Source organism: Scyliorhinus canicula, chromosome 4 (genome assembly GCF_902713615.1).
Source record: "Scyliorhinus canicula chromosome 4, sScyCan1.1, whole genome shotgun sequence".
In the NCBI taxonomy this organism is placed as follows: domain Eukaryota; kingdom Metazoa; phylum Chordata; class Chondrichthyes; order Carcharhiniformes; family Scyliorhinidae; genus Scyliorhinus; species Scyliorhinus canicula.
Window position 1 is genome coordinate 104,281,021 of NC_052149.1, and position 15,644 is coordinate 104,296,664.

At 47.1% G+C, this 15,644-nt stretch overlaps 1 long non-coding RNA gene across 1 annotated transcript in view; it reads right to left on the reverse strand.

Annotated features, from left to right (window-relative positions):
* Nucleotides 1-1,992: 1,992 nt before the first annotated feature.
* LOC119964150 overlaps nt 1,993-15,644 on the reverse strand; it is a 42,190-nt gene continuing 28,538 nt past the window's right edge. Inside the window, exons 2-4 of the long non-coding RNA XR_005460261.1 lie at nt 10,964-11,429; nt 9,819-9,946; nt 1,993-2,275 (exon numbers count right to left, since the gene is read on the reverse strand). This is a non-coding gene — a long non-coding RNA (uncharacterized LOC119964150). The remainder of the gene's footprint in view (nt 2,276-9,818; nt 9,947-10,963; nt 11,430-15,644) is intronic.

A 15,644-nucleotide genomic window follows, 5' to 3' on the forward strand; every position in this document is an offset into this window, starting at 1 on the left:
CCGCGCACACGAGGAGGAAGAATTTACCCTCTCCAGGGCATCAGCCCATGTCCCGTCTTCGATCTGTTCCCCCAGTTCCCCCTCCCACTTCGTTTTCAGCTCCTCTACTGACGCCTCTTCCACCTCCTGCATAAGCTTGTAGATATCGGATATCTTCCCCTCCCCGACCCAGACCCCCGAGAGCACCCTGTCACTCACCCCCCTCGCGGGGAGCGCAGGGAATCCCTCCACCTGCCGTCTAGCAAATGCCTTTACCTGCAGATATCTAAACATGTTTCCCGGCGGGAGCCCAAATTTATCCTCCAACTCCCCCCCCCCCGAACCCATTATTAATCAAGAATCTATCTATCTCTGTCTTAAACACACTCAGTGATTTGGCCTCCACAGCCTTCTGCGGCAAAGAGTTCCACAGATTCACCACCCTCTGGCTGAAGAAATTCCTCCTCATCTGTGTTTTAAAGGATCGTCCCTTTAGTCTGAGATTGTGTCCTCTGGTTCCAGTTTTTCCTACAAGTGGAAACATCCTCTCCACATCCACTCTATCCAGGCCTCACAGTATCCTGTAAGCTTCAATAAGATCCCCCCTCATTCTTCTAAACTCCAACGAGTACAGACCCAGAGTCCTCAACCATTCCTCATACGACAAGCTGTTCATTCCAGGGATCATTCTTGTGAACTTCCTCTGGACCCTTTCCAAACCCAGCACATCCTTCCTTATACGGGGCCCAAAACTGCTCACAATACTCCAAATGGGGTCTGACCAGATTCTTATACAGCCTCAGAGGTATATCCCTGGTCTTGTATTCTGGCCTTCTTGACATGAATGCTAACATTGCTTTTGCCTTCCGAACTGCCGACTGAACCTGCACATTAAACTTAAGAGAATCATGAACAAGGACTCCCAAGTCCCTTTGTGCTTCTGATTTCCTAAGCATTTCCGGATTTAGAAAATTGTCTATGCCTAAATTCTTCCTTTCAAAGTGCATAATCTCACACTTTTCCACATTGTATTTCATCTGCCACTTCATTGCCCACTCCCCTAGCCTGTCGAAATCCTTCTGCAGCCCCCTTGCTTCCTCAATACTACCTGTCCCTCTACTGATTTTTTTATCATCTGCAAACTTAGCAACAGTGCCTTCCGTTCCTTCTTCCAGGCCATTAATGTATATTGTGAAAAGTTGTGGTCCCAGCACAGACCCCTGAGGTACACCACTAGTCACCAGCTGCCATCCTGGAAAAGACCCCTTTATCCCCACTCACTGCCTTTTGTCAGTCAGCCAATCCTCTATCCATGCCAGGATCTTACCCTTAACATCATAGGCTCTTAACTTATTTAACAATCTCCTCTGCGGCACCTTATCAAAGGCCTTCTGGAAATCTAAATAAATCACGTCTACTAGTTCTGCCTTGTCTAACTTCCTTGTTAACTCCTCAACAATCTCTGACAGATTTGTCAGACATGGCCTCCCTTTAACAAAACTGTGCTGACTCAGTCCTATTTTACCATGCACTTCCAAGTACTCTGCGATCTCATCTTTAATAACAGACTCTAAACTCTTACCAATGACCAAAGTCAGGATAACCGGCCTATAATTTCCAGTCTTCTGCCTCCATCCCTTCTTAATCATAAATAGGTTCATGCCTAAAATGGGCAGGTGCTAGTCCCATTGTGAAGAAAACCCTCAAGAAATTGGTAGTATCTTAATCGGGAACTGAATGATAGGGTAACCAATTTTCAGGGTGCTATCATCCCATTCTCCAGCAATGAGGGCCATGGAATCAACAACCAGGGAAACCACTGAGGTAAAGGTGGTACAATGAGTGCAAGGGATACTTGAATATCTGTATGGAGTAAGAAGATAGCGCAATGTAACATGATGGTAAAAAAACGAGGCTAAAAATAACTAGGTAGGAGAGAGCCTATTTTTTTTTTCCTACAATTTATTTTATTTGTGAATAGAGCATCAGTATTTCTGGAAAAAGTCAGTAAAATCAAGGCCATCAAAACGACACACTGTTGTTTGATTCATGACTGGAATTCATTTTTCAAGATAATCCTTTTTCGGTTTCCAATGTGATCGTCTAAACACAGAAGCAAAACCTCTCAGGCTAAGTATTGCAAATGGAAAACATGTCAAGAATGGTTCTTATTGACATAAATCATGGCAGAAATTGCAGCACTCTTGTACTGACCGATGTCCGAAAGGCTTTGCACTCCAGTTACCTCACAAATCTTGCAGCAACTTTGTTGTTCATGTTAGTCATGAGGGTTCTCCTGTGAGTACAGTGGGAATAGTAAATGAACTTCTGATGTTTTACACAGAAAGCAAGTATATAAAACAGACAGTTTGGCAGCTCAGTTACTTAATTTTGATAAAAATGCATTTGGACCGAGGAACAGGAAAAATATCATTATGCTGCAGTCTTTTCCGAACCTCCTTTTGCAATGGTTCACTGAACCAGCTGCTTAGTTTATATAACAGTGCTTTGTAGCTTCAAGGTTTCATTCTAGAAGTTTCCTTTGTTGACATGTTGAAGGATATTTTACTTTTGTTTTTCTCAATTCCTCACCCATTTTCTGCCCTCCCCTCCTTCTGTCCGAAATGGGGTTGACTTCCCTGGCTCCATTTCTATCTCTAAAATAGCCAGTAAATGATCAAAATTGGCTTCACTTCCACCGCACCCACCCACCCCCTACCCCAACCAAGGATCTGTCCTTGATCACCTCCTATTTCTCGTTTACATGCTGTCCCTGGGTACTGTCATTGAGAAACACAGCAGTTTTCCGCAGGTATACTGGTGACACCCAGCTCTGCCTCACCACCACCTCTCCAACCCCTCCACTGTTTCCAAGTTACCAGACTACTTGCCCAATATCCATTATTAAATGAGTTGAAAATTTCTCCAACTAAATATTGGGAAGACTGAAGCCGTCCTGACAGGAGTCTGACAGGGTCGATATGGAGAGGATGTTTTCTCTTGTGGGAGAATCTAGAACTCAGGGTCATCATTTAAAACGGAGGTGAGGCAAATTTAATTCTCTCAGAGGATCGTGAGTCTTTGGAACTCTCTTCCTGAAAAAGCGGTGGAAGCAGTGTCTTTGAGTGTTTTTAAGACAGAGTTGAATGGATTCTTCTTTTTAATAAACATTTTAGTGAGGTATTTGTGGTTTTATAACAGTAACAGAAGAAACAGTGGGCATACAATGATAAACATAGTGCAAAAGCCGTCTTCCTCGTTCACAGGTCCCACCTTTTCTAACCCCCTACTCAACACTAAATTAGCCCCACTGCCCCCCCCCCCCCCCCCCCCCCCCCCCTCTCCCATTCTGCTGACGGTTAATTTTCCCTGAAGCAGTCGACGAACGGCTGCCACCTCCAGACGAACCCTAACATTAACCCTCTCAGGGCGAACTTGATTTTCTCCAGACAGAGAAAGCTAGCCATGTCCGATAGCCAGGTCTCCAACTTCGGGGGCTTTGAGTCCTCCCAAGCTAATAGTATCCGTCTCCGGACTACCAGAGAGGCAAAGGCCAGAACGTCTGCCTCTTTCTCCTCCTGGATTCCCGGGTCTTCCGACGCACCTGTCTCCCACCCCAAAGAACCTGCTCATCTGGGCCACTGTCATGTGAGCCCGGTGAATGACCTTAAACTGTATCAGACTGAGCCTGGCACATGTTGCAGACCCGTAGACTCTACTCAACGCATCCGCCCAGAGAACATCCTCTAACTCTCCTCATAACTCCTCTTCCCTTTTGTATTTCAGCTCCTTGGTTTGTGTTTCCTCTGACCCCATAAGTTCCTTATAAATGTCCGAAACCTTCCCTTCTCCCAGCCAAACTCTGGAAACTACCCTGTCCTGTATCCCCCTTGGTGGTAGGAGCGGGAACGTTGAGACCTGCCTGCGTAGGAAGTCACACGCTGGCAAGTATCTAAATTCATTCCCTCCAGTCAGTTCAAATTTCACCTCCAGTTCCCTCAAGCTGGGAAAGCTCTCCTCTATCAACATAATGCCCATCCTCTCAATCCCTGCTCTCTGCCATCTCCGGAACCCACCATCTAACCTCCCCGGGGCAAACCAGTGATTATTGTAAATTGGAGACCAGACTGATACTCCCTTTGCTCCCACATGTCTCCATTGCCCCCAGACTCTCAGGGCCGTGACAACCACGGGGCAGGTGGAGTAGTGTGCCGGCGGGAACGGCAGAGGCACCATTACCAACACCCCCAAACTCCCAAACTAGTGCCCTTACAAGATGCCGCATCTACTCTCTATGGCCAGTGCGACAACAGAGGGGAGAGGGGGCATCCCTGCCTCATCTTCTGGTGTGGCCTATAATAGCCCAATGTCAGCCTGTTTGTCCGAACACTTGCCACGGGCACCTGATACAGCAGCCTGACACCTAGTCAATGAAGCCCCGGCCATATCCAAACCACCCCAGTACCTCCCACAGATAATCCTATTCTACCCGGTCAAATGCCTTCTCTGCGTCCATTGCGACCACTTCCTCTACGTCCCTACCCTCTGGGGGGCATCATGACAACATTCAACAGCCTTCTTACATTGGCCGCCAACTGCCTCCCCTTAACAAATCCCGTCTGGTCCTCCCCAATCATGTCCAATACGCAGTCTTCCATCCTTGAGGACAAGATCTTAGCCAACAATTTAGCATCTATATTTAGTAGGGAGATCGGTCTGGAGGACCCACATAGCTCCGGGTCTTTATCCCGCTTCAGGATCAATGAGATAGTGGCCTGTGACATCGTCGGGGGAAGTCCCCCCTCTCTCCCTTGCCTCATTGAATGTCCTCATCAGCAGTGACCCCAGAATCCCAGAGAACGCTTTGTAAAACTTCACGGGGTACCCGTCCGGTCCCGGGGCTTTACCCGGCTGCATGGCCTTCAGCCCATTTGCTATCTCTTCCAACCTGATCGGAGCCCCCAGCCCTTCTACCAAGTCTTTGTCAACCTTCGGGAACTTCAGCCTCCCTAAGAATTGCCTCATCCCCTCCGGCCCAGCTGAGGGTTCCGACATATACAGTCTGCTGTAGAATTCCTTAAACACCTTATTAACCCCTGCTGAATCTCCGACCAGGTTCCCATCCCTGTCCCTTACTTTCCCAATCTCCCTAGCCGCCTCCCGCTTTCTGAGCTGCTGCGCAAGCATTCTACTGGCCTTCTCCATCGCAATTCTCAGCTGCTCCACCGCCTTCCCTGTAGTTAACAAGCCAAACTCCGCCTGTAATCTCCATTGTTCCCTTCGAAACCCTGCCTCTGGGGTCTCCGCATACCTCCTGTCGACTGTAATATTTCCTTTATCAGTCGATCCGTCTGTGCTCTGTCTGCCTTCTCCCTGTGGGCCCGTATCGAGATCAGCTCCCCTCTAACTACCGCCTTCAGCGCCTCCCAGACCACTGCAGACGAAACTTCCCCCATGTCGTTGACTTCCAGATAGTTCTGGATACATTTTGTCAGCCACCCATACACCTCCTCATCAGCTAAAAGTCCCACGTCCAGCCTCCAGTGCGGGCGTTGGCTACCCTTCTTGCTCACCTGTAGATCAATCCAGTGCGGGGCATGATCTGAGATCATGATCGCTGAGTACTCAGTGTCCACGACCCCCGTCAGTAAAGCCCTACTCAGGATAAAAAAGTCAATCCAGGAGTACACTTTATGCACGTGCGTGTAGAAGGCGAACTCCTTTGCTCTCGGCCGCCCAAATCTCCATGGGTCCACCCCCCCATCTGCTTCATAAACCCCTTGAGCTCCTATGCCATTGCTGGCACCCTGCCTGTCCCTGAGCTAGATCGGTCCAGCCCTGTATTAATGACTGTGTTGAAGTCCCCCCCCCATGACCAAATTATGCGAGTCCAGGTCCGGGATCTTCCCAAACATCCTCCTTATAAACTCCACATCATCCCAATTCGGCACGTACACATTCACGAGTATCACCGGCAGCCCCTCCAGTTTCCCACTGACCATAATGTACCGACGCCCCACGTCCGTAACTATTCTTCCCGCTTCGAATGACACTCGCTTGTTAATCAGGATCGCGACCCCTCTAGTCTTAAGAGTCCAGCCCCGAGTGGAAAACCTGTCTGACCCATCCCTTCCTTAATCGGACCTGGTCAGTTTCTCTAAGGTGTATCTCCTGCAACATTACCACGTCCGCCTTCAGTCCCCTCAAATGCGCAAACATGCATGCCCTCTTAACCGGCCCATTTAGCCCTCTTGCATTCCATGTGATCAGCCTGTTTGGAGGGCTTCTCAGCCCCTTCCCCCTCCGTCGATCAGCCATCACCTTTCTTGGGCCAGTCTCCAGCTCGCGCCCCGCGCACCCGCAGGCCCGCCCCCAAGGCAGCCTCGGCCCCTAACCTCCCTATTGTCCCACAGCAGAAGTCCCTCCATGTCAACAGAATATTTCCCCCCTCCCCCCAGTAACAGCACTATAGAAACAGCCCCCCTTCAACAAGCATAACATCTGCTCACCCCCCCACTGCGCTTCCGTGAGCTAGCCCCCCAGCTAGCTTGGTGGCCCCCGCCCATGGCGCCAGACATTTTCCCACCTATTGTTCGCTCCTTCCTGCTCGGACCCACACAGATGCAAACGTAAACAATCCCAACCCAATTGCCCAAAAAAAAACACAAAGAAAATCAGAAAGAAGATCCAACATCTAACATTCACACCTCCATCCCCCATCAGTGCAAATGCAAATTTTAACTCAAGCAGCTCGTCCGCAGACCCCAACTTGATACAGAAGGCATGCCAAGTAACGTCCAAAGACAAAAACTTTTCTTTCTTTTTAAAAAAAATAACAAAAAAGAAACAGAAAAAAAGACATGAACACTGCAACAAAGTTCAGTCAAAACACCTCACCAGCCCTTTCCTTCTAGCGAAGTCCATCGCTTCCTCGGGTGACTCAAAATAGAAATGTTGCTCTTCGTGAGTAACCCAGAGACGGGCCGGGTACAGTAGTCCAAACGTTACCTTCTTCTTAAAAAGGGTTGATTTTATCTGGTTGAACCCTGCTCTTCTCCTGGCCACGTCCGCACTCAGATCCTGATATATACGCTGTTCTCCCATTTACAGCTCTGTGTCTGCCTGGCCCACCGTAGAATGCACTCCTTGTCCAGGCACCTGTGGAATCTCACCACCATTGCTCTCGGCGCGGGGGGGGGGGGGGGGAGGAGCTTCCTCGCTAACGCTCTGTGCGCCCTGTCCACCTCCAAGGGTTGGGTGAACGTCCCCTCCCCCAATAGCTTCTCAAACATACCCGCTATGTATGCCCCTGCGTCCGTTCCTTCGGATCCTTCTGGGAGACCCATGATTCTCAGGTTCTGCCGGCGGGACCTGTTCTCTAGGTCCTCCACCTTCTGCTGGAGCTTTTTCTGCTGGTCTCTCAGCATCCCCACCTCCACCTCTTTTGCTGTTTGGTGTTCCTCCTGCTCAGTCAGTGCCTTCTCCACTTTCTGGATCGCCTGATCTTGAGCATCCAGTCTGAGTTCCAGCTGCACAATCAACTCCTTAATCGGGTCCAAGCATTCCTGTTTCTGCTTGGCGAAGCCCTCCTGTGTGAACTGCATCGACTGCTGAGTTGTCGAGCCAGAACTCCGATCCTCCGCCATGCTTTCTCCTCTTGCAGCCTCAGCCCAAGCCTTCTCCGTTCGCCTATTTCTTCCTTTGCGAACACTTCTAGTCCGCTTCTCCATGCACTGATGTAGGATTCCTTATCACAGTTACATCCAACATCAATTTTCCACTTCAGATCCGACAAAAAATCGGGGAAGAAGGTCCAAAATCTGACCCGAGCGGGAGCCACCAAATGTGCAACCTACTCCTTCATAGCCGCCACCGGAAGTCAGGTGAATGGATTCTTTGTAAGCAAGGGGGCAATTGGTTATTGGGAGTAGGCAGAGTGCAGGTTTGACGTTACTATCAAATCAACTATGATCTTATTCAATGGCAGAGCAAATTCGAGTGGTTGAATGTCCGAAACCTGCCCTTTTATCATACGTTCGTATTGAGCAGAGTTTTAATTGCAGAGGATTTGTTGGGAAGAAATGTGGGCTTCATTACAGGCTGGGAAGAGGTTAAATACCTGGAAAATTGTTTGGAGGTAAGCAGGGAATCCCCTCTCTCTTCCCCCGACCAGGCAGATCTCAAGAAACTAATTAAAATATTCAAAGAGGTGTATTTTTAAAAAATATATTTTTATTAAAGAATTTCCATTTTTACAATACATTTGACATTGAAACCCAAATTCCTCATAGTAGATGATACACACATAACAAAAACACAAAGCAACCATATTCACCCATCCACCAAGATAAAAAAACGACAACCAACCAAGCAAACAAAACAGCCCACTAGACCCTCAAACCCCCCCCCCCCCCCCCCCCCCCCCCCAAGCAACTGACAGTGATTCATTCCTTAAAATAGTTAATGAATGGCTGCCATCTCCGGCAGAACCCTTCACCCGATACCTTGACTGTGTACTTGACTTTCTCCAGGTACAGCAATTCCATTAGGCTCCCCCAACCGTACCGAGGCAGTAGGTGGAGAAGAGGACCTCCACCCCAGCAGAACTCGCCTTCAGACAATCAGCGAGGCGAAGACAAGGACATCTGTCTTCACTCCCGTCTGCAGCCCTGGCGAGTCCTAAAGAAGGCCGCCCAAGGACAAGGCTCCAGCTCAATATTCAGAATATTCAACATGGTGTTGAAGAAAAGACCCAAAAGTTCATCAATTTGGGGCAAGACCGGAACATTTGTGTGTGACTGGCTGGCCCCCTGGAAGACTGCTAGCACGTGTCTTGTACCTCAGGGAAAAAAACACTCATCCTAGTCTAGGTCAGGTACGCCCTGTGCACCACCTTAAGCTGGATCAGACCAAGCCGCACATATGAAGATGTGGAGTTCACCCTGCCAAGAGCCTCATTCGTCACATCATCTACTATAAGCCTCAGCTTCCTTTCCTACTTCGCCTTCACTGCATCCACCAAACCCAGACACAATTCACCTATAAATATCGGACGTGGTCTTCTCTTCTGACCCCACCAGCAAAAGTATCCTTTGCAACAGAGAAACCCATGGTATCTCAGGAAATGTTGGGAAGGCCACCCGCACATAATTCCTTATCTGGAGGTATCTGAATAAATTTGTTCCCCCCCAGCTCGAACTTCCCCTGCCACTTATCCAAAGCTCTCAATGCTATGGCTAAAGGCTCAATCGCTAATGCAACTAAGAGGGGAGATATTGGACACACCTGTCTGCTCCCCCTTTTCAAAGTACCCCAAACTCAAGGTATTACTGCGAACTAGCCAAGGGGGCCCCATATAACAACCCTACACGTTCTGTCTCTTCTTTCTTCTTCTTCTGTCTGACTCTTCTGTTCTTCTAGCACCTCTCTGACCCACAAGGCTTAGCCCCATCCCTTATTTACTTATGAGACTAGCTCTCTCTAGTGGCCATCTGTATACATTTCATTAACTCCTGCATTGCCTTCATTTATGCTAATCCCACATACAATATTTACAACTGAAGTAACCCTGAAATAACCTCAAAAAAACCCCCTCCCCCTACCCATTAGCAACAACTAGCTCATCAAAATGTAATATAAACACACCCCATCTCTTGTGGAACCCCTCACTCATCCCCCTCAAGTGAAATTTCACCTTTTCAACCACAGAAACCCTCCATCACCAAGAACATAAGAATTAGGAGCAGGAGCAGGTCATGTGGCCTCTTGATCTTGCTCTACCATTCTATAAGATCTTGATTGATCTGATTGTGGCCTTAAAAATCCACTTTAATGCTTACCTTCCATAATATTTGGCTCCCTTGAAGATCAAAGCGTTGGCTCCAACCGATATACTTTTGTACTAACCAAGTGTTACCTTGGAATAACAACAGAAAATGCTGGAAAAACTCAGCTGGTCTGGCAGCATCTGTGGGGGAGAGAAACAGAGTTAATGTTTCAGATCCCTATGACTCTTCAGAGACATTGAAGGCTCATTAACATTCAGCTCATGAAAGGTGCTACATAAATATTTGAGAAACCTGATTTTTGTAAAGTAAAATGCTGACCTATGCTACATATTCCAGTAGAGGTGGAATTTCTGAACTAAAGCAGTAAATAAGGATGGAAGAATGAAGAAATAGACAGTAGCACAAACAGGAGGAACATACGCAGCCAAATTTATTCTCAGCCTGTAGTTATCTTGATTTCAGAGCAGAGTTAAGCCAACTTTGGCAGCCGATGAATTTACACACTTTGGGGAATTTTCTTGTGCAGATGTTAGTCATCAACTGAACACTTAAACTGGTCTAGCAAACAACTGTAGAAACATTTTCCATTTAAAAAAAATTGTTGGTGGATGCTGAGGAAATGACAAAAAATTCAGATAAGGCTGGGTCCGCTGCTGTGTTTGCATGCCACAAAAGAAAGAATTTGCAAGTTACATCAAACTCACAAGGGCACATCTTTTATATGTTGACATGTTAGCAAGAAAAAAGATTCAATGTGTCCGCCTGAGAAAAATTAGGTGGGAGTGGTAATTGAAAATTGCCTTCAAATACTGCAAGGAAAACTTGATCAGCCAAGCAATACTATAGCTGGAACCATCAGAACGGAAGGATCATGCAAAGAGCCAAGAGGCCTGAGAAAATAATACAGTGATTTTTATCAAGAAAAATGAAATAATGATTATTGCATTAACACCTGAGAATTTTTAAAAAATCAATGGGGTAGAATTGGGAATTTATTTTGCATGTGTTTTGGGACCAAGATGGGTATTATGAAGTTGGATTCTGCCATTCGGCATTCTGCACCATAACAGCGCTTGAAGTGCACGTGATGCCATGTTGGTCTGAGCACGCAAAAGGCAATAAGGATGGCATAGGCTGCAAGAAGAGGATGCAGGAGGCATTACAACATGCAGATGTTCTGCAATGCAGCTTCTTACCTGAATTTCACAGTGTGTGAGGTAGCTACATTTCAACTGAGAGACAGTCCTCGGTCAACCATTGAAGAATTATAATCTAATAAAGCAGGAATTACAGTCCAACACTTGGTCCATATGGCAGTGAATGTTACCGATGGTTCAAACATTTCATGTCTCTAAACCCCTCTGGTGGCATCAGTACCATAGTCATTCTGATGTGAACACAAGATGACTGGTGCGTTGTTTGGGAGGTGACTACAGTTTATTAGCTTCCCCATTAATTTCCACTGAAAAGCAGGAAGAAAGAATTTCAGGATGTAACCACATTGCTGGAATTCTGCAGGTGTAGGCCACTATTGACTGCAGTCATAAAGCTCCACATGCTCCCATTGTAAATCTGTTTCTTAACGGGAAGAGCTTCCACACATTCATTGTTCAACCCTTTTGCAGCCACAGGCAGCAAGTCATGAAGGTCTGGGTCCTGTATCTGCAGTAAAGAACAAAGAACAAAGAAAATTACAGCACAGGAACAGGCCCTTCGGCCCTCCCAGCCTGCACTGATCCAGATCCTTTATCTAAACCTGTCTCCTATTTTCCAAGGTCTACTTCCCTCTGTTCCCGCCCGTTCATATACCCGTCTAGATGCCTCTTAAATGATGCTATCGTGCCCGCCTCTACCACCTCGCTGGTAAAGCGTTCCAGGCACCCACCACCCTCTGCGTAAAAAAAATTCCACGCACATCTCTCTTAAACTTTTCCCCTCTCACTTTGAAATCGTGATCCCTTGTAACTGACACCCCCACTCTTGGAAAAAGCTTGTTGCTATCCACCCTGTCCATACCTCTCATGATGTTTTAATATTGCGCCAGTCCTCAATATCTACTCCGCTCTTGGTCCAGCTGGGTGGTGAGGCTGGCAGGACAGTAAGCATGCTGTCATTCTGAAAACTATTGCCCCGCCCACAGAGCGGATGCCACCCTCAGGGGGCTGAATGCCAGCACTTCCACAGAGGATAGGAAGCTTGTAGTTGGGATTTGGAGTGAGGGTAGTAGCAATTACCTGGGAGGGTGTTAGCAGTGATTGAAGGAACGTGTCGAGAGTGCATTGAGGGTTGGGAAGATGGTGGTTGCCAGCAGTCTATATGTTTTAATATGAGGTGGGGAAGAATCAATGTATTTCATGATGGTATCTTTTCAGTAGTGAACTGAAGTGGCCCCAATAAGGCCACATACAGACCACATTTTCTTAAGTGTACATCAACTTTCGTTTAAACTTTTTGCCTTACATTTCTCAGCTACAACACATTCCAAATATTAATTTCTGCTTTGATGATGATGAAGAATTTCCTGACACCAACCCAAAATTTACCATTCACCAGTTTGAACCTATTCTTCATTCTTTCTTGGCATATCATGAAGTAGTGCAGTGAATGCACCTTCTCTAAGCAGTTTAATACTTTGTACGAATCTACAAAGCAGCAGATAACTTGCTTCCTTTTAAGGCTGACTGGAGCAACATTCTACATTCTACATTTAAACTCAATAAAATATCTGGAATTAAAAGTCTAATGTGACAATGAAACCATTGTCGATTGTTGTAAAAACATCACTAGCATCATTCCTGGGTATGTCCTGTCTCATCGGCAGAACACCATCAGAGGTGGTGGCACAGTGGTATACAATCGGGAGGGAGTTGCCCTAGGAATCCTCAACATCGACTCAGGACCCCATGAAGTCTCATGGCTTCAGGTTAAACATGGGTGAGGAAGCCTTCTGCTGATTACCATGTACCATCAACTGATGAATCAGTACTCCTCCATGTTGGACACCACTTGGAGGAAGCACTGAGGGTGGCAAGGGCGTAGAATATGCTGTGGGTGGGGGAGTTCAATGCCCATCAACAAGAGTGCTTCCGTAGTACCACCACAGACAGAGCTGGCCGGGTCCTAAAGGACATCGCTGTTAAACTGGGACTGCTGGAGGTGGTGAGGGAACCAACAAGAGGGAACAAGATACTTGACCTCATCCTCATCAATTTGCCTGCTGCAGATGCGTCTGTCCATGACAGTATCGGTAGGGGTGATCACCGTACAGTCCATGTGGAGACAAAGTCCTGTCTCCACATTGAGGATACCCTCCATTGTGTTGTGTGGCGCTACCACCGTACTAAATAGAATCGATTTTGAACTGATCTAGTAACTCAAGACTGGGCATCCATGAGGCACTGTGGGCCATTAGCACCAGCAGAATTGTATTCAACCACAATCTGTAACCTCATGGCCTGGTATATCCGCCACTCTACCATTACCACCAAACCAGGGGATTAATAATGGTTCAGTGAAGAGTGCAGGAGAGCATGCCAGGAGCAACACCAGGCATACCGAAAAATGAGGTGTCAACCTGGGCAAGCTACAACACTTGTGTGCCAAAAAGCATAAGGAGCAAGTAATAGACTAAGTGAGTCCACAACGAGCGCATCAGATCTAAACTCTGTAGTCCTGCCACATCCAGCCATGGTGGTGGACAATTAAACAACTCACTGGAGGAGGAGGCTCCATAAATATCTCCATCCTCAATTATGGAGGAGCCCAGCACATATGTGCAAAAGACAAGGCTGAGGCATTTGCAACAATCTTCAGCCAGAAGTGCCAAGTGGATGATCCATCTGGATCTCCTCCAGAGGGCCCCAGCATCACAGATGTCAGTTTTCAGCCAATACGATTCACACCACGTGATATCAAGAAACAGTTGAAGGCACTGGATACGGCAAAGGCTATGGGCCCTGACAATATCCCAGCAATAGTACCGAAGACTAGTGCTCCAGAACTTGCCACAACCCTAGACCCGTTGTTCCAGTACACTGGCATCTACCCAGCAATGTGGAAAATTGCCGAGGTGTCTCCTGTACAGAAGAAACAGGATAAATCCAGCCCAGCCAATTATCGCCCTATCAGTCTACTCTCCATCATAAGAACTAGGAGCAGGAGTAGGTCATCTGGCCCCTTGAGCCTGCTCCGCCATTCAATTAGATCATGGCTGATCTTTTGTGGACTCAGCTCCACTTTCCGGCCCGAACACCATAACCCTTAATCCCTTTATTCTTCAAAAAACTATCTATCTTTACCTTAAAAACATGTAATGAAGGCGCCTCAACTGCTTCACTGGGCAAGGAATTCCATAGATTCACAACCCTTTGGTGAAGAAGTTCCTCCTAAACTCAGTCCTAAATCTACTTCCCCTTATTTTGAGGCTATGTCCCCTAGTTCTGCTTTCACCCGCCAGTGGAAACAACCTGCCCGCATCTATCCTATCTATTCCCTTCATAATTTTAAATGTTTCTATAAGATCCCCCCTCATCCTTCTAAATTCCAACGAGTACAGTCCCAGTCTACTCAACCTCTCCTCATAATCCAACCCCTTCAGCTCTGGGATTAACCTAGTGAATCTCCTCTGCACACCCTCCAGTGCCAGTACGTCCTTTCTCAAGTAAGGAGACCAAAACTGAACACAATACTCCAGGTGTGGCCTCACTAACACCTTATACAATTGCAACATAGCCTCCCTAGTCTTAAACTCCATCCCTCTAGCAATGAAGGACAAAATTCCATTTGCCTTCTTAATCACCTGTTGCACCTGTAAACCAACCTTCTGTGACTCATGCACTAGCACACCCAAGTCTCTCTGCACAGCGGCATGCTTTAATATTTTATCGTTTAAATAATAATCCCGTTTGCTGTTATTCCTACCAAAATGATGGAAAGTGATGGAAGGAATCATCAACAGTGCTATCAAGAGGCGCTTACTCAGCAATAACCTGCTCACAGATGCTCAGTTTGGATTCTGTCAGGGTCACTCCGCTCCTGACCTCATTACAGCCTTGGACAAAATAGCTGAATGCCAGAAGTGAGGTGAGAGTGACTGCCCTTGATATCAAGGCAGCAATTGACTGAGTATGGCATCAAGGAGCCCTAGCTAAACTGGAGTCAATGGGAATCAGAAGGGAAACTTTCCACTGGTTGGACTTATACCTGACACATAGGAAGATGGTTGTGGTGGTTGGAGGTCAATCAACTCAACTCCAGGACATCACTGCATGAGTTAATCAGAGTAGTGTCCTAGGCCCAACCATCTTCAGCTGTTTCATCAATGACATCCTTTCCATCCTAAGATCAGAAGTGGGGATGTTTGTGGATGACTGCACAATGTTCAGCACCATTCGTAACTCCTCAGATAATGAAGCAGTCCATATCGAAATGCAGCAAGACCTGGACAATATCCAGGCTTGGGCCGACAAGTGGCAAGTTACATTCACATCACACAAGTGCTAGGCAATGACTATCTCCTATAAGAGAGGACCTCACCACCACCACTTGACATTCAATGGACTTACCATCGCTGAATCCCACACAATCAACATCCTGGGGCTTATCTTGATCAGAAACTGAACTGGACTAGCCACATTAATACAATGGATACTGGGGCAGGTCAAAGACTAGGAATCCTATGGCGAATAACTCACTTCTTGACCCCCCCCCCAAAGCCATCTACAAGGCACAAGTCAGGAGTGCAATGGAATAATCTCCACTTGCCTGGATGAGTGGAGCTCCAACAACACTCAAGAAGCTAGACACCATCCAAGACAAAGCAGCCCGCTTGATTGCTCCCCTTCCACAAACATTCAAACCCTCCACCACCGACAAACA